The following is a 26,052-nucleotide window of genomic DNA, read 5'->3' on the forward strand; positions in this document are numbered from 1 at the left end:
CAGTGATTTGAATCAGTGTTCTGAGGTCAACTGATTTGTACTAAAGAATCAGTTTAAAGCATCATGTGTTTTTTTTTTGTTTTTTTTATTTTCTGGACACGCTGGTGCAAATGAGTTCCACAACAGTGAACAAGAAACTTACTAAAAGTTTTGCTTAGTATTATCCTTCTCCTGGAATAGTTGCCCTTCACAGGATTCTGAAACAAAACTGTTGCATGATTTAGTCAATAGCTGGATCCACATTTATCTCATGAGTATCAGCAAAACTGATAAAACAGCTCCAGAAGGATCCAAAAAAATGCATTCAGAAGTCCTTTATCACCATCTTACTAATGCTATTATACAGACACATGTATATGTATAGTATTTTATGTATCTACGTAAAATTTCATCTATTTGTTTTCAGTATTTACTTCAATAGTGGTCGATACGTAAGTAGAGCTAGGTAGTAAGTTTTGAAAATATATGTGGCAATTAAGCAATACAGATTTTTTCACATTTCCTACATGCAGTTACATTGTTTCAATGCAATAGCTTCATGGATCCTCATGCAGATGAAATATAGATAATTCTGTGTAGCTTAATTGTCACATATTAGTTTCAAAACTTTCATCTTCTATAGAAGAAACTATATAAAAGGAACTTTGTGTGCATGTGTGAGTTCGTTCCCTATGGACTACTAAATGGCTTGGCCAACTCTTTTAAAATTTCACACAAATGTACTTTATGTACCTTGCAGTGTTCTTAGGTTTTGAATCAGAATGTCTTCAGTAAGTATCGATAATTGAAAATAAAATGATGAAAGTAGGAACAGGCGATTTTGATCAAAGTTAACATCTTACACAGCCTAACATCACAAGTGCATTTGTGTAGTAATTTGATATCACACAAGTCGAAAAGCCTGACATATAAAATCAACAGTATATGCTTTGATATGACAGGGGCGCATTAAAAATGAATGTTTTTGTTTAGAGCACCATAAAACTATGATACTTGACATTTGCATTTTAAACTTTAATTCAAGCCATTACATAAAATAATTTTATAAAATCAACAATAGGCTGTCTACAGTGCAGTGTAAACTACAATGTATAGTAAACTAAGTAACTGCAGGGAGGCATGCGAATCTTTAATATTTCAAAAATATTTTTTCATTGAAAACAAGATGTGGAGTGAGGTAAAAAGTCGCCCGTTTGGTATATTCTCTAAATCAGTTTCAATCACTGAAATATCACATTTACTCTACAGGCTAGCCTACTGAAATATCCCCTGATGGTTTTGACGTTTTTTTCTCACAAAAATAAATCCATATACATTTGGTGTGGAATATTGGGGAATGGGATACTTAAAAACACTCCAAAAATAAAGAAAAAGTGACCAAATAAAATGCTAAATGTGGTGGTTAGTAGGACCATCACAAATATATCTAGGTATGAGCTGCTCACTGTTTTCCAAACTATTTCATCAGTTGAAAACAAGCAAGTCAGTTCTTAAATGAGAATGGGAATTGTTGGGGAACTGCGAGGCAAGTGGGCCTCTCATAGAATATCTAATATAAAAAAGTAAAGAAAAAAAAGAGTTATTAGCAAAAAGACTGGGTTTTGATGGAACCTTAGGTTAGCGTGCATCATGCCTAGGCAGGGAACACATACTCAATATAGGTGTCACATAACATAACACATTCATATTTGTTTTAGAGAAAAGTTTAAATTCTGTCTCAACAGCCCTGCTCCATTTTCAGTTAAATATATATAAATGGAATTTGTTGATTTTGCTGAAATTTCAGATTCGTTCTAGACATTATCAGGTCAATGCAAATACAATTTTTGAAGTCCTAAAGACAGTAAAAATATACAAAGGAATGTAAATACTTCACCTGTTTTCTACAAACTATTTCTGTACAAAGAATGTTAATACATTCAGATTGTTCATGAATAAATAATTATAATACTATTTCTTACTTTTAGCCTGCCATATAAAATCAACAGTTCTTTAAAAAACAGGAGTGGTCTCGAAATGAATGTTTCTCTTTAAAGCATAATTGAACCATGATACTTGACTTTTCCATTTTAAACTTTAATTCAAGTCATTACATAAAATAATTTTATAAAACCAACAGTAGATTCTCTACAGTGCAATGTAGATTACAATGTAGTGTGAACTAAGTCACTGCAGGGAGGCATGTGAATCTTCCTCCAAGTGCACCAAAGTGGGTCCCTAACACGAACAAGCAATTAATCGATTTGATTGAAAGCGTGTGAGTTCACAGATTTCAATGACAATAAAAGTATTGGAAGTGGTGAAACATTTATTCATCTGAATTCAATCTCGGGCAATGTCGGATCTCCCTACCAGTTTGATATAAATATCAGATTGTCCTAAAGATTTTCATATTGATGCAAGAAATGTATGTTGAATTTTTTTTTTATGTGACTTTAATGAGATTGAAAATATAAATGCCAGAATATAATAATTTGATATCTAACTCTAAAGAACACACAATGTTTCTTGATCCATAAGATTCCCCAAATGTTCTTGATCCATGAGATTCCCCAAAGGTTCTTGATCCATAAGACTTCTCAATGTTTCTGATTCATAAGACTTCCCAAAATGTTTCTTGATTCAGAAGACTTCCTAAAATGTTTCTTGATCCATAAGATTCACCCAATGTTTCTTGGCTTGTAAGACTCTCCCCAATATTTTTTAGCTTGTAAGATATCTCCCAATATTTATTAGTCCATAAGACACACCCAATGTTTCTTGGTCGATTAATCAACCTGAATATTTTTTTGTTCATAAGACTCCCTCTGCCTGATGTTTCTTGGTCCATAAATCTCAATGTTTCTTGATTCATAGATTCAGTGATTTAAGTATTATTTGCACAAAGATTTCACCATAGCAGTGTGTTTTGATGGTTTAACTTCTAACATTTGTTAAAAAGTCTTGCAGCTATCTATGCATTATGATGAACCTTCCTGAGATTTTTATTTCAACTAGTAAATAGCAAATGTAAAAAAATATGAATAAATCTTGCTTAAGAATTGTATTTTATATGAAATACTAAAAACTGTCACTTTCTGTTTTGTATAAGATTCTTATGAGAACTTTTTTGAAATTGATAAGCTTAGAAATCTATTACAAATATATTGTAGAATCAGATTTTTTTCTGGCGGGGGGGGGGAGATCATTTGACGATAAATATAGATATATTATTATATTATATAGAATTGTTTGTATGAGAATTTTATCTTGTAACAAATACTGAGAATTGTCACTCTGTTTTACACAAAATCATATCATGAATTACCTCCCTTTCCTGCTAATCTTTCCCCACTTCATCCCTTGTATTACAGGTTGAACAGTTGTTCTAAACTATATAGCCAAGGTTGATGGGGGTTGCTGGGTCATAGTCATGTGTCTCACTTTATGTAATTTATCACCCTGAGAACACAAACCTCCTCTGGGGTCTCACCCATTTCTTGGCAGTGAGAGGCGTTTAGAACCTGCCCAGGCTGCAAGTTTTACCCACGGGTGTAGGATGGGGGACAAGAGCACAGGCAATGTATAGAAAATGCAAAATAAAGCGCTCTTTCAAATTTGTAGTTAAGTGATACACAACCAATTGTAGTTTAACAGAATATATACTTGTATCTGGGATTCTTTATGATGTAACTTGTCTTCCCATTTAAAGGGAAGAAAAATATAGCTTAAGGCCACAGGGGAATTTGTCTTAAGAGGTCGACAAATTTTATTTATCGTTAAGGAAACTAAAAAAACACACACACACAAATCCTGACTTGACAAATTGTTATAAATGCAAAATCTGAGAGAAAAAAAAAAAAATTTCCCAAAGAAAATAATGTTTTATGAGTTTGATAATATAAACAGTTCAGTTATGGTTCATGTAAAGGCAGCATTTACATAGATAATTCAGTATTTATCCAAATGTCTACTTTAGGCTAACACCTTTCACAGAATTCTTATATACTCCGTTCTGCTACGATGCAGAAATATTAGAAAATCATCACTCTCCTTAAATATACGTGAACCATAGTCACATGTTCAAGCCATGTAAAAACAAGTATATCAGTAGCAGGATCCAGTGGAAATTCCAAGATTGTTTAACTGCCCATCTTCCTTCTTTTTTATAGTACGATCATATGTTTAAATAAATAAAACGAACTTTCAATTTGTCTATGTAATCTAACAAATTAAGTTTTAAAATAACTATTTTCTTTATTTAAACTAGTAATAATTAGATTGCATTAAAATAAAACAATGCAAAAACTATGTTGTAAACTGTTTAAGTCGAAGTAACAAGTGAATTGTTTGATTTGAGAACAATTTATTTTGAAATAGGTATACTTTTCATTATTGGCAAACCACATTTTTCAGTTATTTTTGCATTTCACCAGATAATTTCACTTTTTCAAATCGCTGATAATATACATGCAAACACTTTTCAAAATTGATAACATATATAAAAACACGAAATGTCTTAGTATATTATATAGATTATATCTATATTTATTTTAAGTACACAGAAAATAAACACCCAATGTTATCAAAACTTCTCTTATTTTATATTGAATGAACTAAAAAAATTCAGAAATGAAAAAATTGACACTAAACATCTATACTAACTTATATTAATAGGCATGCATTATCTATGATATATACCTATGCTCCATAGATTATCCTCAAGACGGATAGTTATTAGTCATAGTTTGAACTTATACCCAAAGTTATATTAAGTAAAAATTCTATATTTTTCTTTCTCCAAGATGGGCAAAAGTACTGATGATTGTCTCTAGATGAAAACTAAAACCTGAAGTTGAAGCTCATTTTGAATCATGCCCTAACTCCTATACTATACTTTTTCCCAGTGTATTTACTAATCCACAAACCATATTTAATCCTCGTTTAACTCCAGTAGATACGTACCTTAAACCTATACTCCTTACTCATACAGACCCCTAAGCCTTCTACTCATAACGTGTGAATAACCGCATCTTCCAATCTTAATCTTATTTTGAGGAGTGCAACTTCATAGCAGGTACTAATCGCCTTTGATACTAACCCGATTAATCCTAACTACCCTTGTGAGGGCATAGAAATACCTGGCCTTGAAACCAGGCCTGGGGCTAATCCTCTAGATGTTGATGGATCCGTGGATCTTGACAGGTCATCCATCTAGGAGAAGGAAAACTCCAATGTTAAACGTGCTACTGACTTCATATACCTTGGGAGAGGGGGGCCTCCTCAGTCCTGGTTGACAACCTCCCTAGAGCTGTTAAATTGATCAAATCACCGGTTTGCAAACCCAAGCTACTTAAGGAGTAGGTAAGCTCTGCCTATCACCCGGCTTCCATACTCCTTCTTTGCCTATTAGCCAGGGGCAAAGGTGTGATCACAGGGACTTATTACAGATGCTCCGTGCTTGGCCTTGTTTCCTTACTAGGGCAATGAATGCCGTCCCCCACACCTACCTCATTCCCTCTCTCAAAATCTGGGCATCTTGGGATGCTTGTTTACCATGTATGCTAACACGATTGGGCTGGGCCACTCTTGTCTGACAGGTTTTAGGGTACCGGTTTGACAGTTTATCTAGCTGTTCTATTCTGATTAACAGTACAGGAGCCCTAACTCTTTGGTAGCACTTAAAGTGGCTGCGCTATCATCAGTTGTATATCGGGATGGAAAGGGACCCTGGACTTATCTACGGAGGGAATTCCCGAGGCCACATTCCTATGGACAAGAAGTCGGCTGATGATCTACTTGTGTTGTCTGATGGTGGCAATGCATATCCACTTTGCCTAGCATCTCTCACCCTAAACTTGAACTATAAAAATGACAGCTTAATCCAAAATAACGATCAAACCAAAGACACACTCGATAATTGGCCTCCTTGGACTTAGAACTAACTTAAACGATGTGGAATCATTTCTCCTAGCAAAGTCCCCAAATATCTTAGCGCTAAGTGAAACTAACTTGCACTTCTTCATCCTTTCTAAAAGACTCTTTCAGACACATGCACGAACTTGAAGTCTATATTTGGAACACTCTCCCCATAACTAGGGAATCAAAACTAGAATCAAACAACCAGTCCTTCGTGTGCGTTAGATTAGTTTTACAACATAGCGTTCGCTACTTATATTTTCTTTATTGCTCTCCCATGACTGAAGACTGTACCCTAATCAATCATATCTCTGACAGTATAGAGTTAGCACTCTTCCTAGACACTAGCGCCCAAATATATGTCCCCCACAGTAGTTGGCTTTGCTTCTCTAACTACATTGACACAATTGGTAACATCACATATAACTTTTCTATATCCTATCCCTTGACACAATGTCTCCGACCCATCTCCCAGATCATCAGGACGAGCAAGTCTCACTTCTGAACCTATTGCTGATTACTGTTCCTGAGGATTGCGTAACAAATGCCCATTGCCCTCTCGGGAATGCTGATCATGTTGTGATAATGATAGACATCATCCTAAACTCTCAACCCCAAGTTTAAGAGCCACTGCTCAAAACAACAAGATACTACAATAAGGTTGACTAGGATGTCACCAGGGATCACATCAGAGATGCTCTATGGGTAAATATCTTTTCTCTCCCTGCTAAACAATGTGCAAATGAGACTACTGAATGGTTCAAACACAGAAGTTCTATAGCAAACTCCACTCTCTCCAATGGTTTACTTCTACTTATTCAGCTGCCATTGCTAATTACTGTGTTTCAATGCGTTTTCTGGTGGTTTCGGTATATTCTCTCTTGGCTGTGGCTATTTCCGTCTTATTCAAAATTCCAAGCAGATTTCTGTGTTCAACAGAAAGGTTATCGATTTTGACAAGATGCACCTGAAGAAGGTCATAGATTTTACTGATTGAAATATTATGAAAATAACACTGAGGATGAGAACAATAGTCTCAATAATCCAAATTATCAAACCTCATCTCAAAAATTCTTAAACAATAGAATTATTAAACTAAGCCATTAAAAAAAGAACTTGGAGTCAGAACTGACTTTTAAAAATACATATTTTTGTCAACTTTTAACAGTGTATATCTGTTGCATTTAGAAAGAATAAGCATTAAAAAGTTATTTTTATCTGAATTTTTCAATATCAAAATAAAAAAAATGATACACTTTATTTTTTACAAGCGAGTCAAGAGGCCACTCAAGGATAAGGGTTAATGAGTGTATGGTAGTCATTGGGACATAGTAATCATTAGAAATTTGGTATAATTTGCTTATTTAAGGGGGACGGTTCAACAAGAACTTATTTATGTTGGACTTAGGAAGGAAGTGAATAGACACCTTTAGTATCATTAATGACAACTGCTATCAAAGGATCATGATGGATCTAGATAAAATAATATTTATTATTTGTTCTTGATGATAAATTGAACAATTAGTCGATTAACAGTGAAAAATTAAATTCCAAAACTTGAGTTGATGCTGAGTAAGTCCACTTTCAAATCAACGTCTGAGAATTCTAATACTTCTTTGGTCTGTGTTACACTTTAATTGCAATAAATAAGTATATTGTTATGTGAAACACAAGAAAATGTTTATTATTATAAAATATCGAGGTTTTCAACTTTTATTGCTCTATAGCTGTAACTTATCTAACACTTTTCAATATGGTTGCTAAGCAGTTTATAGAAGTCAGCATCTAGTCATTAAGTGGCATCTAAGGATAATACCCACAAGAACAGTAACAGTTTAAAATTAACTACAGTCATAAACCATCATTAAATGTCAAATCATATTCTACACATAACGGTACTCATATGCATTTAGTAACACATTTTAATAGTAAAAAAAAAATGAAAGTTAATATTTTGTGTATCGCTAACCACTGACATTCAAAAGTGATCAGGTTTTATGGCAAGCTAACTATTGTTGGGTTATTTTGCTTGTTTTGACACTTAAGAAGGGTGAGGTCAAGGTGTGGGTAAGGTTAATCAGTGATAAGCCTGAAAAAGGAATGTCATGGTTCTTGAACAAACATCTGTGCATTATTGCAAGGGATTGAGAAGGGGTGTTTGGTAAAGTCTGAAGGTGTGGATGGGTGATCAGAAATATAAATATTTCAGAACCCTGACATGTATAAGAGACTAAGTGGGTGCAAAACAAAGGGATAAATAGGGGTGTATGTGAAGTGGTCAACAATGTTCTCTTCACTTTACTCTCATTTAAAAAACGTATCAAATAAAATTTAAAAGCAGAGAAAACTTGTCATGTGACCCATGATTAATCATAAGTTGGTTTAAAAGTGGAGGAAAATAAAAGAAAAGATATAAAAGCCATGCTGTGGTGTATAATAGTTTTAAGTGGACAAAAGTGGTTTGTTATAGTTGTGCAATCTACAAAAAAAGAAAAAAAAAAGAAAAAGACAAATGGAAAATATGACAGAAGTATGAGGGAGTTGGTACAAAAACCGATTGACACACCTTTAACCCTGGCTCAAAGTGTGGGAAAACAGGTGGCTATTATAACAGCTTAACTCAAGTTGACTGATAACAAAAACAAAGCACTTCTTAAAGCTATTGTCCATAGAAAGTAATTGAAAGTAGAATGATCGACTCATTTTTGAAACTAGGAGCAAAATGTAGTATCTGTTCTGACACTACACTTCATCTTTTCTGTTCTCGGTCAGTAAAAGAGTAATTGTCTAGACCGAGGTAATTACTTATTTTCGTCTCGATCCAAAATTCCCCTTTTAAGGAGGTGAGTTTTATCAATACTAAAAACCGACCTTGTATGTAACCCTGTCTTTGTGGGGAGACAAGTAAATGGGGGCACATTAATAAAATCACGACACATTCAAAATTCTTCCCAATTCAATAAAATAGACATACATCCTTTGCAAAGGTTTCTCGTCTGTGAAACACATTACTGCAAGACTGCTTTCTTTTAAACTACAACATAGTCGTCTTCAAATCTAATGTCCGCAGGTACTTATTGTGAACCGTCCCCTAAGTAATCAAAATTAGTTCATTGCATTGATCAATTTCAGCTGACAGTCGTTCCATCCTGTTTGTTCCTTATCTTTTAGTAGCTTTTTAACTTGATAAGTAGTGACCAAAAATATAAAGTAAACAATCTTTCTATCCATTGGGCTATCATAGGTTTTAATAAATTCAGCAGATATTAATTGAAAAATAGCAATAAGTGTGATTGCCTTCAATACCAGGTTGGATCATGCTCTGTTCACCAGCATAACTTTGATGGCAAAAAGGATATTAACACTGGCTCTCTGCATACTTTTAATTTTACCAATAAGCCCAACATGACTGATTGGTACTTAAGCCAGTGAATTAATTACATGTAACAAATTTTTTTTAAAAAAACAAAAAAAACAATTTCATAATCTCTCCAGAGAACTTGTGACATAACTGAGAACAGAATTCCCATCTACAATGTGATTGTCTCATTGTTTGTAAACTAGCAGATTATACTGAAGTACTTGCTAAAGGCATCTTCAGTACTTTTTGCATGGAAGTTTTGCCGTCCTTCAACGCACAGCGGCTCATATTCCCAATTTGTAACCCACCTGGTGCTGGCCAGGCTCAACATGATTTAACTTTAGTGAGCTGATGAAAACCAGTGTCAACATGATTATGCCATATTATGTAATTTTATGAATAGATGGGAGGGTAACAGGGTTCATACCTTTCTGAGTTGTATGAGAATGTGAGTGAATATAATAAACTCTACACACAGCTTGTCAATTTCAGTTTGTCTGTACTAGTAAGCCTTGAGACATTTGAGTTTAAATCCAATCAGATCTCTTGTTTTTATGAAAATATAGCATACTTTTTCCAAAGGATTTCATCACATGATTGAGTATAAAATTTCTGAAAAAGGAGCCGATTGTTTCATTGTGTTAACATATGTGGATTAACGGGTTATACAGAAGTAATTGCAAAAGGCATCTCCAGAGTTGCAGGAAGGTTTTATCATTCATTCACGTATTATTCTCAGTTGGTCACTCATCTAGTACTATCCAAACCGAGCGTCATTTTGGTGATCTAACTAGAACTGATTGTGCCATATAATACTTTTAGCAAAGGTATTCACCTACAATTGCACAACTTCAGCTATTTGCAAAAATAGCAAATTGTGTTCAATTAACTGATGGTGATAAATTCAGAAGCAAAAGCATCCTACTCAAATCCAAAACATTAGCATGGTAGTGATGAACTCAGACATCCACATCGGAAATACGTCAATATGAGAAGTAGGCGATTGTTTCATTATGTCAACACGTGTGCATTAACAGGTTATACTGAAATAATTTCGAAAGACATTTTCAGTGTTGCAGGGAGGTTTTGCTGTCCACCCACATACAACACATATTATTCTTAAATGGTTACTCATCTAGTACCCTCAGACTAAACGTCACTTTGGTGACGTAATTAAACATGATTATGCAATATTATGTAATTTCTTTAATGTAGAGAAATTCAGCTTCAAAAAAATAAATAAATAAAAGAGTAGTGTGTATTGGAATGAAATTAAAAATTACCTCAATTTAGAAGGATTTCTCCTTCACAGGATAAGAACCGAGAAGATAAAGTGTAGTATCAAAACAAATACTACACTTTACTCCTCACCAAAAGGTTAAGGAAATTTTTATTAAGACTGAAGTCTTCCCATATATAATGTCAAGTTCCATAAAAATGTGTCCAAAAATTTAAATGAAAATTCTGATTTTCAACCAATTTTCGGTAATTCCTTATGGAACTGAGTTAAACAATGTAATCAGTTTTTAAAATATTTGCACTTATTTAAGAAAATTAAAAATGCAAGAATATTTTTAATAAGGGTAAAGGTTGGACAGAAGTGCATGTATTTTAATGAGCTAATTAAACTCACTCAGGCATAAAAGCGGCTCAAAATGGAAGCAATTAATTTGTCCTAAAAGCTATAAAACTGAATAGTCGCAAATAACTCCTTCCTTCAATTGAGCCGGGTTCATCCGCCACCCTTTTTCTGCCTTTAACTTAGTAATAGAGGCCAAAGACTGCAAGTAATGCCTATCACAAAATGTGATGCTGCATGAAATGGTTGGATCATTAAGTCGAGATAATTAGACTTTGCATAGATTAATGGATGGTGAAATTATTTCCATGGATCTTGAATGTTTTCTCCTCATTAACCACAATTGAGGCTGTTGTAAGCGTTTCTTTTCTTGTTATTTTGGTACCAAGTTAATGTTCTGTGGCAGAGAAGAAAAAAAAAACATCAGAAGATTTTGATAAGGAATTGGTGTACGTAGTTAAAAATATAGATGGAAAGAAAAAAGTTTTCCATTTAACGTTCATCAAAGAAGTCCTTTTTATGATATGGCATATTAAGCAGTATTCAGATCTTTCAAATAACATGTCACTTTAAAGGTTGCCAAAAATAAACCATTTAAAAATATGGGTCTGGAATGTAAAGTTTTTTTCTCATATTGCAACAATATAAATTTGTACATAAAAAAAAAACACAAGAAAATTAGAAAGATCTAGAACATTTAATACATCACATTTCAGTTTCTTTCTCTAATCTTTACAAATTAAATAAAATCAAACGAATGGCATGAGTTATTTCAAAGAGAAGACATTAGTAGACAAGGTAGATAATTACAGAGGACTGGAGAGTGAAATACACTTTTAAATATGGGAAACTACAGCAGAGATAGATAGATAGAGAGAGAGAGAGAGAGAGAGAGAAAGAGAGAGAGAGAGAGAGACGGCTTGGGCCGTGCTCTATTTAGTTAACATCAAGCACCCCTTTTAAAGATGACAACTTTTTCGTATCTGCCCTGCTCAAGCGTGTGGCTAGAAAGCGAAAGACGGTCCTTTCTCATGATACTCCTGACTTCTAGGGTAATTTTTTAACAATGATTTAACTTCCAAATCAGATCCCCAAGACCGTCATGGGCATGGAATATGTGCCTATATAAAAGATGGCTTTCCATGTGGTAGGGACATCTCCAGAGAAGATCCTAACTTACCCTCTATGTGCTTCTGGGTTGCACTTGTTCAAAGTACTGCATTTATATTTGCTCGCTATCGCCCCCACAACAGCAGAGTTACTATCTTTAAAAGCATATCTGAGAAAATTGACCATGTCGTATCAGCTTATCCTTCAGCTAATATTCACGTATGTGGAGACTTCAATGTTCACAATGTGGAATGGTTAACTCACTCAAACAAGACCGATGATGAGGGGAGGCTCTGTCATGATTTCTCCATTGCTTATGACCTCACTCAGATTTTCACAAACCCACCCGTGTGCTCGATACTGACGACCAGTATGCAAGTCTCCTAGACCTTTTTCTCACAACTTGCCCTGAACTGTGTTCAGCTTCCATTCTGTCTCCACTTGGATCTTCCGACCACTCCGTTGTATCAGTTAAGATAAAAATGAAATGTAATAAGTCCTCAGATGTACCTCTCGATCGTACAGTATATCGATACTCTATGGCTGACTGAGATAGCTTCTGTACATTTATATCTGATCTACCTCTGTGTTCCATGTTTAAAAAGGATGTGTCCTCTATAGTATCAGACCTGACAGAATGGTTAATTGTAGGTATAGACCGTTTCATACACTCGAAAAAATTCCAGCAAAAACCTAACAACCAGCTGTGGTTCTCTCCAGAATGTGCTGCTGCCATTGCGCACAGAAATCACTTTTTCTATTGCTTCCAACATAATAGATGTACTGAGACTAAAGCCGCTTTCAGGATTGTCAGCAACCACTGTAAAAAAGTAATAAAGAATGCAAGAGAATTGTATGCTCAGTCCGTTAAGTCCAAAGTAGCTGAGCAGCGGCTTGGTTCCCACCAGTTTTGGCAAATAACAAACAGAATCCTGAACAGAAGCGTGTGCTCTATCCCAACTATCATAAATGAACCTGAGGCAATCTCATCAGCATCAGACAAAGCCAATCTCTTTGCCAAGAACTTTGCAGCTAATTCTACCCTTTATGACCAAGGCCGCCAACCTCCAATATTTCCTCCTGTATCAGAAAACACACTATGTGATATACAAATATCTGCACGTGATGTTGCCAAGCTAATCAAGAACCTTGATTCCAGTAAAGCAACCGGCCCTGATGGTATTCCAATTATAGTACTCAAAAGACTTCAACCAGAACTAGCGCCCATACTTACAAAACTGTTTAAATGTTGTCTTAAGGAGAATTGCTTCCCATCACCTTGAAAAATCTCATCAGTATGCCCCGTATTTAAGAATTCAGATGATCGCTCATCTCCCTCTCAGTACAGGCCAATAAGTCTCCTGTGCATCATGAGTAAGTTGCTGGAATCTGTGTTAAATAGAGAAGTAATCAACCATCTCAGCAAAAATAACCTTCTTCTTAGTAACACGCAATATGGTTTCCGTTCTGCTAGATCTACAGTAGATGTGCTTACAGTTATATGTCATAGGATTAGTGAATCTCTCGACGGAGACTACCTTTCTAGGGCAATTGCTCTTGAAATATCAAAGGCTTTTGATAGAATATGGCATAAAGGTTTACTTCACAAGATCTCCAGCTATGATATAGCTGGAAATGTCTTCTCAATTATTAAATCATTTCTCTCTGATAGGTTCATAAGAGTAGTGGCCAACTCTCTTCCTGATCTACATTAATGATCTTCTAAATCACATCCTTACATCATTCGTAAATATTTATGCTGATGACACTACTATCTATGGTAGCACATCTAGACCGTAAATAACCAAGTACTCTCTGATTCTCTCTCTTCTGATCTTGAGCAAGTGGTACAATTGGGAAAGAGGTGGCTTGTTACCTTTAATGCATCTAAAACCAAGCTTCTATCTTTACATCATCAATGCTCTGATCCCCATCTGGCATCAATTGAAATGAATGGCTCTCGTCTTGGGGAGGCCTCATGTTTTGACAAGCTTCTGGGCTTGACTCTTACTCCTGATCTTAAATGAAACACATACATTAAATCCGTTGCCAAGGCCGCTGGAAAAATGGTGGGATCCTTCTATCGATCCAGAAGATATCTCACTGCTGATGCAATTCTCTATCTATATAAGAGCCAGGTATGTCCTAGGATGGGGTACTATTGCCACATTTGGCCAGGAGCTGCTAGAAAGGACTTATTCTGCCTTGATAGAGTTCAAAATAGACTTTGTACCTTCGTAGAGGATGTTCTTTTCTCTTCCCTGCAACCGCTTTCTCAGAGAAGAGATGTTGTGAGCCTGTCTCTGCTTTATCGTTATTTTCGTGGCAAGTGCTCGGCTGAGCTTCAATCTATGGTTCCTCCTCACCAAACTTTCACAAGAAACACTCGTCGAGCAGAAAACTAATTTCCTCCCACTCTTTATCTGTGCCTAAACCTAAACGTAGATTCCATGAGCAAAGTTTCTTTCTTAGAACTGCACGCCTATGGAATTGTCTTCCATTTTCCTGCTTTCCAGCTGACTACAATATGGTTGTCTTCAAGTCTAACGTAAACAAGTTTTTGATGAGCCATTCCATATAAATTAACAAACTTACCGAATTTCCATTACTAATGATTACTATATTGTCCAATTTACTACTGTACGCTATTTAACCCTTATCCTCGAGTGGCCTCTTGGCCTTGATAAGTGGTGATGCCTATGTAAAAAAAAAAATAAATAAATAATAATAATAATTTTATTCACCAAAATTTGTGGCTTTCATCGTTTTCAATGTATGTCATTTTCTTTCAGGATGCTAGGTTCAATCTTGTAAAGCATTAAATATTACATATATACCAGAAATATCCGACAGTACAATATAAATAATAATTAGAAAATTTTATATGAAATCGACTATAGCATTGTACTTTTTTTCTTCAAATATGTAAACACCAAAATTTATAACAAGATACATTTTTATATTAATTCAGAAACATCACAAATAAAGAAAGTATAAATTATACTAATACATCCTGATAATTGAATAAATCCTATTTCACATAATATTCTTTTAGTCATTATTTATAGCATATATATTGTTATGAAGTGAGCTGATCTACCCAAAATGATGTGTACTTTTGTAACATACTTTGCTAATACACATTTTGTTAATTATACCACTGTGTACATCCGGGTACTGATATTTATTTTTTGATTATTACCGGTCTGCAAGGCTACAGTACTGGCGACGAGGGATTTGAAACTTACACTACCAAAATATTGACGCCAAGGATGTGCAAACTACACATCACAACATATATCAAATCACATAACCTAAAATAAGAATGAATTCATATCTTCAGAAATACAGAAAATCCTCATAAACCATAATAAAATTAAGTGCAAAAACAAATACAACAGACAACTCCAAATCATTGAAGCTATTTATATTAAAAAATCAACTACATATCATAAATTAAAATGGGATTTAATACTAACACAAACTAAATTTTTTCGATAACCAACACTATCTTCAACTTCTCTGACCTTAATGAACTTATCCTACAATACTTTCCTGATACCTAATTTATAAATAAACAAACAACTTATTAAAAAAATATATATATATTCAATTTATTTATTTGCTTTCCCACTGAGCAAATTAGGCATATATATATTTGTAGTCATCGACATGCAGTTCTGTTTCGTTGTATCACAACTCATCAGTGCTGCTGGACTAGCTCACATCACAATAGATTCGCCTAGCATGGTGATCGAAAGCACTCGATAAACTATCCATTTTTTCCTTCATAACTTCAACTTTTACAAACTTGTATGATACAATAAAAAAAGTTACTGGGGTTGTTTTTGGCATATAACAATAATAAAATATAAACATACAAATATAATCCTTGTATGAACGAATAGAATATTCTAAATATTAATTTATTGATTCAATAAATAACTAGAATGTTTTCCTCATTTATTCTCTCGAGATTCAATTATTTATTTATATTTGCGCCCGATAAACAATTTAATTTTAATTCACGATTTAAAAACGATTATACAACCTCCATTAAAAATGATGAAAAAAAAAAACAGTTATCTTTGCCAGTGCTCACATTATTATTATTAATATTAAATAACATCTGAATCGGTGGAGTTAACAAAAAAGAAAGAAAAAGGACATCTTAAACCGAACAATTTGAAAATAAAAAGAAGAAAAACATGTAAATCAGTATAAAAAACAAAGAAAATCTATTCTGAAAATAGATTGAAAGGGCTGTGTCTGACTTGCTATTTGCTATGTTAATTCTCCTAAATACTCGAAATGGATTTATCTGATAATTGTTTTACTCACTAACTTTTGTGTGAGAGAACACGGATATATATATATATATATATATATATATATATATATATATATATATATATATATATATATATATAGAGAGAGAGAGAGAGAGAGAGAGAGAGAGAGAGAGCCGGACGCCCGGCATTGCCCAGTCATAAAATATGCATAAATATTATATTTTAATTCATACAGAAACTGAGACATGTGCATGCGAGTATTGTTTTTTCAAAATAGTTCACTTCTTGTAATTAAAAAAATCTACTCGAACCGAGATCGAATCCTAAACCTAAAGACCGTGAGTCAAGTACAATAATCATAAGCCAGCTTAACAGCATTTTTAAAAAGTGTTTTCAAACTTACTTATTCTTAACATAATGAATGTGTCATGTGAACCAGTCATGCATGCGCATTCGTGAAACAGTTGACAAACAGATAAAAGTCCAATACTCTAACGTACCAGTTTTTCAATTTCTGGATGCAAACTAATTAAAAAGTTTTCCACATGTCTGAATACCCTATAAACCAAATTTCAAGTCTGTAGATAAAAAATTCGTTGAGTATATAGGTTAAGAATTGTCCTCACACACACATTCTCACTTCTCTAGATATATATAGAAAGATATATACACACGCAAATAAATGCACATTGCTCTTTATTATAGAAGGATCCTTTTACTGTAACCTATTACATTATCAAAGTTTAGTGTTTCTCATTCACTTATTCAATGATTATAAACATTTGTAGTTCCAATCTTTACCTAGCATCCTATATAGAGAGACACTTTAACTCGTTTTTATGCAAACAATACCAATAAACCAATAAACAATAAATGTTATCATACTAAATATGTTGATTCTAAATCAACACACATTTGTCAGAATGACATTTGCAAAATGGGAACACTTACGTGAATTGTTATTTTCGAGCAAGGATTTTGATACTCATAGGATTGTCTAATTGCGGCTTTTTTCTTTCTAAATTAGTTTAGATTAGATTTCAGAATTTCTACCAAACAAATACAGCGAATAAGATTTTTTTTTTATAATTTTTTTGGAAGAGATAAAAAAATAACAGACATTCTACAGATGAATCCATTCAATCTGCATGAAAATGGTATTCTAAACCTAAGTGTGACAGACCAAAGAAAATTTAAGACAGACTAGTTGATAGATGAACAAAATCTTGCATCATCATTCTCGGTTTCACATTATGATTCATCATCATTCTTTGTTTCACATGTTTTCTTTTTTTTTATGAAAATCGCTCCAGACAAGACGTGAAGCCACTTGATGTAAGGGACTAACAATAATGAAAGACGATTAACACAAAGACAATATATGCTTATTTTCCTTAGTCTTGAAAAGCTATATGTAGGAGGAAAACAGTCTGCAAGGAGCGAGTTTCACATGCTTATAGTTCTTGGAAAGGAGCTACTGGAATAGGAGGCTGTATTACAACGTGGTATCAAAACAGCAACTTGATGGAAACCACTAGACCAATGAGTCAACTGAGTTGGAACAATTGGACAGGTTTTAGAAATTGACTTCCAAATAAATTTATCTCTTACTCTCAAGTCCATTTCTATCATTTCCTCCCTTACTTTCCTTGACCTTCTTCTATGAACTGACCTTGCTACATCTATTGTTCTACACCTACTAAATAAAGAACTCTTAATTCTTTCTTTCAATGTTGCCATACCACAAGTCTTCTGTTTTGCACACATCTCCCTATACTATCAAGATGGATTCCCAATACTATCTAGATGGATTCTTCCTCAGACTCACAATACATCATATCATTCTCATATCTGGTGCTAACAGATCAGATTGTCTGAAGATACTGGCTTCCTAACCAAAAATGCAGCAAACATTGATGTCATTGTTTCTTCATTTCCCTTTGCAAAACAATTTTTCTTCTACAAAACAACCAAACCAAACAAAATGAATAAATATATGAAGATATAGGCATAAAAACTTTTACCAAAACTACTGAATGCCATATTAAGTAACCTGTAAAACATAACTAACTGGTGGGCAGCGACATAAAAAAACAGCACAGATATCAATTGTCTCTAAAATAGGGACAAGTAAATAGATTACTAATATCATATCAAATTTATTAGTAACTTAAGAATTTTGAATAACATTTGCAAAATAAAATGAATCTTTTAGACAGTAGTTGCTATAATGCTCTACTACTTATAAAATATTGAAGATTGATTTTGCGACCTTGTGTTGGAATTACCCCATTTGACCTCTGAATAGAATATTGGCGTCATTTAATTTTGCTTTCAGGTCCTTACTTTAGTCTCAAGAAAAGATGAGACTCACTGCTTGAGAGTTAAGAATTTCAAATACAGAAAATACGTCTTCACGTTTAACACTAGAGTACAAAATTCCAAACTATAGTCAAATACTAAAAGTTCAGCAGGGGTCAGCTTCCGAGAGGATAGCTCTAAGATGCTCTCGTCTATATTTGGCCTTGTGGAACACCCAAACTTTTTTATAAATTAAATGCTGTATTCATTATTAAATTGAAGAGAATTAGTTTTTTTTAAGACAACATTCTTTTATAATTGCAACATATCATGAGAAATAAACTTCATCATAGCAAAGTGTGCTGATAATTTACCCCCATAATTGTACATATTTATTTTTAAATCTATCCAGCTATAGAAGAGTTATGGCGAAACCGATCAGGTGGCCTTCCATTTTTTTCCTTACCTCATAATTGCAATATATATATATATATATATATATATATATATATATATATATATATATATATATATATATATATATTTGCAGGTCACCCAACATAGCCCAATCATAAAATATGCTTAAATATATTTTGATTAATGCAGATTTCATATTTATTGTTATACTAACAGGGGTACCCCCACCCAATGCCCGGGTGTTTTGAGGTGTGGTTTTGGGTAAATCAAAACAAAAGAATAAGCGAAAACTTCTTGTCCAGGTGTTTGTGTTGGGAGGGGGGGTCGAGGTGTGCTTTTGGGTAAATGAAAACAAAAGACGCTGCCCGGGTGTTTGTGTCGGGTGGGGGGAGTTAAAAAAAAGTTTTGGTAGGTAAGTAGGAAGTATTGAACCCGAAGCCTTGAGGGGAAGTTGGAAAATAAAGTGTGAAAAAAAAAAAAAACGTGCAACGCTAACCACTGGGCCAGCAAGAAGTAATAGAGGGAAGATGTTTGAATTTATTTAAGTATTAAGAATTAGCAGGTGCCCGTACTTGACGACTTAATGAGGTCAACTTTGACTGCGGGGCAGTTTTTTTTGTTTTATTTTACTAAAAAGCCGAATTCACACGCAGCGATCGAAAAATGTTGAATATTTAGCTTTTCAAAGTCAGGCAAATTAAATATACACGCGACCCCTGTTGTTATCTTATAGATATTATCATTTAGACGTGATATAAAAGTTTTAAGAAGAAGTAACCCTCGTGAGAAGGCTGAGGAAAAAACTCTTTTGCAGACATACACGAAAACGCACATGCGCACAAACATACATTTTTGCTTTTATATGTATAGACTAGCGGTGGGGGGGGGGGTACTCGGCGTTGCCTGGGTGTTTGAAGGTGTGTGTGGTTTTAGGGAAATCAAAAACCCGGGTGTTTGTGTCTGGGGAGGTAAAAAAAAAGTTTTGGTAGGTAAGTATGAAGGATCGAACCCAAACCCTTGAGTCGAAGTTGGAAATTAAAGTGTGAAAAAAAAAAAAACCGTGCGACGTTAACCACTGGGTCACCACAAAATAGTAACAATAACATGTTTGAATTTATTTAAGTATTAAAACTTAGCAGGTGTTCATACTTAATGAGGTCAACTTTGACTGTGGGGCAATATTTTATTTACTGTGGGGCAGGATTTTTTTTTGTTTCCCCAAGATGTTGTGGGGAAACCAGCTCCCCATAAAAAGGGGATTGTCCAAATTGAATAGCAATTGTCTGATATAAGGAGAAACTCCACATTGATCAAAGCTGATTGCTTTCGGATGTTTCCAGAAAAATGCTACCAGAATTAGTTTCACTTTTATTATATACGAAAAAGCTTAATGCACATGCAGCGATCGAAAAATGTTGAATATTTATCTTTTCAAAGTTGAGAAAATTAAATAGACAGGCGACCTCCAGTGTTAACTCGTAGATATTATCATTTAGATGTGATATGAAATGTTTTAAGAAGAAGCGAGTCGACCGATCGCTTCTCAGAAAAAAAGCCTTTCTCGGACATACACAAAAAGCGAACGTACATATATACATACGCATATTTTGGCGTTTATATTTATAGATTATATTGGACCCAATATGTAGTAATGATTTAAAAAGTAAAAAATAAATAAAATAAATGACTCATGCACCACCACCAAGAATCGAAACAAAAACGTTTAACTTTACAATTTACTTTTTCCTTTGACGTTAATGACTGGGCTATGGGGGCATGTTTGCTGCAAGGCTAAAAATTAAAATATGAACCAATAGCTATTAGGTTATGCATGCATATTCGTAATGCTATCGTTCACCCATCACCTAACAAATTCAATTTTTTTTTAATTTTCACACTTTTTTTCCAGGCTTAAACCCAAGTATAAAGTTTTGCATAGGTTCGAATACCCTATATATTAAGTTTCATGTCAGTAGACCAAAAACTGGCAGAAGAGTTTGGTAGGCAATTTTTTTTAAACAAATATATATATATATATATATATATACACACACAAACATACATATATATAGAAAGAGGTTTGTGTTTACTATAAACTTTTTATGCAAATATTACGCAAATATAAATCATGTAGAATATCTATATGAATATAATTACACGTAATAGTTAACTAAAGATAATCATCTCATAAGAAAACCGAAAAAACTAATATGGAATTAATGAAAATGAACGTTTAAAAGAATATGCAAATTAGCTAGATCTTTTGCAGATGAATGCAATTCCACGACCCATATAACAAAGTTGTATTTTCTTTTTAAATAAATAGAAAAAGGGTTGTTAATATGAATATCAATAAAAAATAAAAAAATTATAGGAGTGTACATATATATATATATACAATTATATCAATGCGGCTTTGTCTGTGTGTGTGTGTGTGAGTGAGTGAGTTCCTTATAAACTCCGAAACAGCTGAATGGATTTTCTTTAAAATTTACAGAACTGGAAGTGATCTTAGTTAAGTTTTGTCTCAGAATACCCCGATAATTACTGATAATCGAAACCGTTATTATAATTTATCGATGATAAAGCCATTTTTTTCCATGTCGTCACTTAGCAACAATGATAGAACAACGGGCTGTGAAAATTATACTGTGGGTAAGTTGATAACGTGGTTTATTTTTTGCATGACATGGTCTGTAGCTTCAAACTCTATACGTAAATTTCTTCATTTTTTTTTTCATTAACTGCAAAGAATTTTTATAAGACTTGAAAATTATGAGTTTTTTTTTTTTTGCATGACGTTGTCTGTAGGTTCAAACCCCGCATGCAAATTTCTTAATGTTTTTTTTTTTCGTTAACTGAAAAGAAGGTGATCTATTCTCTACAAATAAAAAGCACCAAAAGTCAATAATAAAAGAAACCTGATTAAATGACACTTTTATGCAGCCTACTAACATAATTGCATTCAAGAAGTTTTATCACCACACAAGCAGCATGGTTCGGCCTATGAAATCAATAGTAGGTTCTTTGATAAGACAGACACGCGTTCAAAATGAACGTTTCTGTTTAGAGTATGACTGGATTATTGTACTTGATTTTTTCAATTTAAACTTAATTCAAGTAATTATATAAAATTAAAAATAATTCCATAAAATCAACAGTAGGTTCTCTGCAGTGCAATGTAGACTACAATGAATTGTGGACTAAATCACTAGGGGGGGGGCATGTGTAGCTTCCTCACAGTGCACAGCGGTGAATTCCTGACTAGAGCAGGCAATCAATTGATTTGATTAACGAATGGGCGATTTCACCAATTTCGATAACAATAAAAGAATTAAAAGTGTTAAATCCTCTTTAAATCCCGAGCAACATCGGGTCACCCTGCTAATATATATAAAGTGTATGCGTGCGCGCGTGTATATATATATATACACACACACACACACATGCACGCTAATATATATAAAATATATAATACACACGTGCTAATATATATAAAAAGTGTATGCGTGCGCATGTGTGTGTGTATATATATACACGCGCGCACGCATACACTTTTTATCCTGTTAAAAAAACGGATAAAAGTTATGTGCGTTTTATGCCAAATTGATAGTTGAATATGGTTAAATTTGTGTTTATTTTTGCATAAAATAGTTATCTCCAACTGTGCATTGAATTGATGCCATAATACTGTTTGTCGCACCTTATCATAACAAAGGTCCATACAAAATTTCAGCCAGATTAGTTCAGTGGTTTGTGATAAAAAGTTGAATTAACAGACTAATATATATATATATATATATATATATATATATATATATATATATATATATATATATATATAACTACTTAATTTACTCACATAAATTAATATACGAAAGTATATGTGTAAACTTTAAGTATTTACTTCAAAAATGCTCAATACGTAGGCAGGTCAAATAGGCCTTTGTCCGACAAATGCATGCTCATTGGCTGATAGGAAGGGCGCGGTAGATACTACAAAGCTGATTGGCTAACTAAAATCTCAATAGAAGATGCGCATATAAAAACACAAACAACCACAGAATTCGCGCATAAGCCTGAAGAATTCTAGAGTGGATGAAACGCGGAATATTCAGTGTAGCTTAATAACCATATATATATATATATATAAAATATTGTATAAATTCTTGTAAATTCACCAATAATCAGTTTTTTATTGATTATTCTGACATACCACCAAGATATCTATAATATATTAGGCATTTAATTCCTTAATGAGGTCATCCTCAGTGCTCCTAAAAAAGTAGGTAGCCCTGCAAACATGTTACATCCAGCATTCAATTTATATTTTGTTTCATTATATAAGTGTTATGGCTTGCAATAAGCCACAAAGAAAACAGAACAACGGAATAGAGTTTGAACAATGTATTACTGGAACAATAACGTAAAAAGGTTACAACTGAAAAGAGTAGTAAACGTCACCGAGCAGGCGAGGGTCGCTCTGGTGTTTAATCCACACCTGGGATCAAAAGGTCTGTGGTTTATATAATGGATAGACCATCCATTTGGAGGGTGATTCTCCCGCAACAATAAGGTATCCCTTTTTTTTTTTTCGGAATAAGGTTGTTTATTTACACCTATACTCGCAAATCATGGAATCTTAGTATATGTCTTAAATGTCCAGCATACGTACATATACCGTTTACCATACCGTTAAAAAAAAAAAATATATATATATATATATATATATATTGTAAAACTCAAATCGCCTTGCTTGGGCGTTGAAACCGTCCATTCACTTTTGGTTTACGATGGGCATACGTAAATAAATCCGGTTCCGATTTACGATGCACATGCATAAATAAATAAAAACAAAATTGTAACTGCCTTTTATTTCTTATTACATCGGCATTTTACAAATCATTATTTTCTGTATTTCATTTCTTTTCCTTACATTTCTGTATTGTTATTACTTTTTAAAAATTTCTAATCAAAACTATATAAAACCAAAGATAATAAAAGATCATGTACATTTCTAGCGTCCCAAATTGTTTATTTACAATTTTTATTATTATTTTTCATTGCAAGTTGGAATAGTTTTCGAACAAAAAAGCAACACAATATGTTTTCCTAATGTAAAAAAAACAAAAAAACTACTTGATCAATGTAAATATTTTAAAAATGTATTTGGCATTTTTTAGGATCTAATCCAGCATAGTTTACCTCCTAAAAATACAACGAAACCTACTTATTTTAGCTAATACGTTTCAAGGGCCTTTAAAGATATATTTAAAAAAAAAAGGAATTTTTTAAAAAATGATCAAAATTTAACATTTTAGAGTGGGAGACTACTTTTCTATATAAATTCAAATGAGCACCCACTTATTGGCCCTGTAGCGGTAAACGAGATAAAAGATACATAAAATGCTGTTTAAAAATAATAACGATAACACTATACAACTGAAAACAAGAAAAGGTTTCAAATTTCCAAATTAATATTACAATTGTTGACATGGACCCATGACACAACTAATACTCAATTCGAAGTAATAGTCGTATGAAGGTTAAGATTCAATTGAGCAATCTACCCTGTGAATTAAATCAAGGCTTCTATTCAAATCTCTCTGTACAGATTCCTGATTTTAACGAAACGCATATGAAGAATGTTGGAACTTAAATCAGTAGAAACGTTATGAAAATAACATCCAAGATGAGAACAGTAGTCCAAATAATTCAAATATACATGCAAGATTGAGAGTGATTGATGGGATGAACCAAATTCGAATACTTGTGGGAAAGGTTCATAACAGGAATCTATTGACATTGGATTTGAAGACGTTGTAATCTACAGAAAAGTAGTTTTATAGTAAGGTGTTCCTTAGATGGGAAACCCTTGTAAAAAAAATCTCTGTGGAAATTCTACCTGATGCTAGGTACATAAAGAAAGAAACTAATTCATTTTCCTTGTGGTAGCCAAACCGGTTCCTACTGCGAATGCCTTACAAAGAAGAACCAAAGGTCAGTCAAAAACCTTCCATGAAAATAATAAGAAACTGAAGAGATATATTTTTAATACTTTGTGGCTAATATGCTCTTCACCATTCTTCAGATGTATTGTTATTTTATGATATTTTTTTTCTATTCAAGTATGATTGTTTTTGGTTACTTATGTACATTAATGTTTCTTTTATTCTTATTGAAATTTAAAGTTTATTTGATTTTACCCTACACGTTTATTGGTGAAAATGAAATTTCAAATTCAAATGGAACGAACTTACTGGCGAGCATGTTATGGAGATGCATAGAAACATTGAAGATTAATCTCGTTTATGTCGTATAGTGTTCAAAAGTTTTAAGGACTGTTAACGAGAAAAATGAAGAAGCAGATATCAAAACTCCCTTAAGAACACCCTTCCCAAAACCACACCAAATATAAGAAAAGGTTCAAAGGAATACATAAACCAGAATTTGTTTATTCTTATAAACATTCTTGATTCTATAGTTCCATATGGCTTTTATATTTGGTAAGTACATTTACTACCACCACCACAAGCAGTGCTTTCAATACTGAAAACAAAAACTCTAAACTCATAAATAGCTACACAGGGGACCAAAACTCTTTTATTTTGTGTTTTTTAGCACCCCCTCTTCTCAATAACTAAATAAATAAACAAACATTGTCCACTGAAGACGGCAGCCAGAGAGTTTTTATGTTTCATTTATTTATTTCTGTATATTTTTATAGTGGAATGATTATTATTATTATTTTTTTTGTTTGAAAAAGGATGTGATTTTCTTTGTTGCATCCCAGGAGGTGTGTCTGTCAGTATTGAAGATGGGAATGAAAGCCGCCCTCTTTTATATCACCAAATCATGTTTTTTCCAATCAATGTTCAAAAAGAAATAAAAAGGAAAAAATCCCTGATATTCCGTAAAAAGCTTGTAGCTGCTCAGTGCAGTGGATTAACACAGTTGATCTAAATCCCACTGGTTCTACTTTAGGCGGGACTCTAGAGCCATTATTCAAATGTGTCGCACTGGTATGCCTTGAGTGACCATTCAACCATGGCATCACGGTGCATCTGCTCCACCCATTCCAACCTTATTAATAC

General features: G+C 33.5%; 1 protein-coding gene across 6 annotated transcripts in view; it reads right to left on the minus strand.

Annotated features, from left to right (window-relative positions):
• Nucleotides 1–26,052, minus strand: part of LOC145296850 (mutS protein homolog 5-like) — a 1,881,756-nt gene that overhangs the window by 793,165 nt on the left and 1,062,539 nt on the right. The window lies entirely within an intron of this gene.

This window comes from Euprymna scolopes, chromosome 17 (genome assembly GCF_053919585.1).
Source record: "Euprymna scolopes isolate OS-2025 chromosome 17, ASM5391958v1, whole genome shotgun sequence".
NCBI lineage: Eukaryota > Metazoa > Mollusca > Cephalopoda > Sepiida > Sepiolidae > Euprymna > Euprymna scolopes.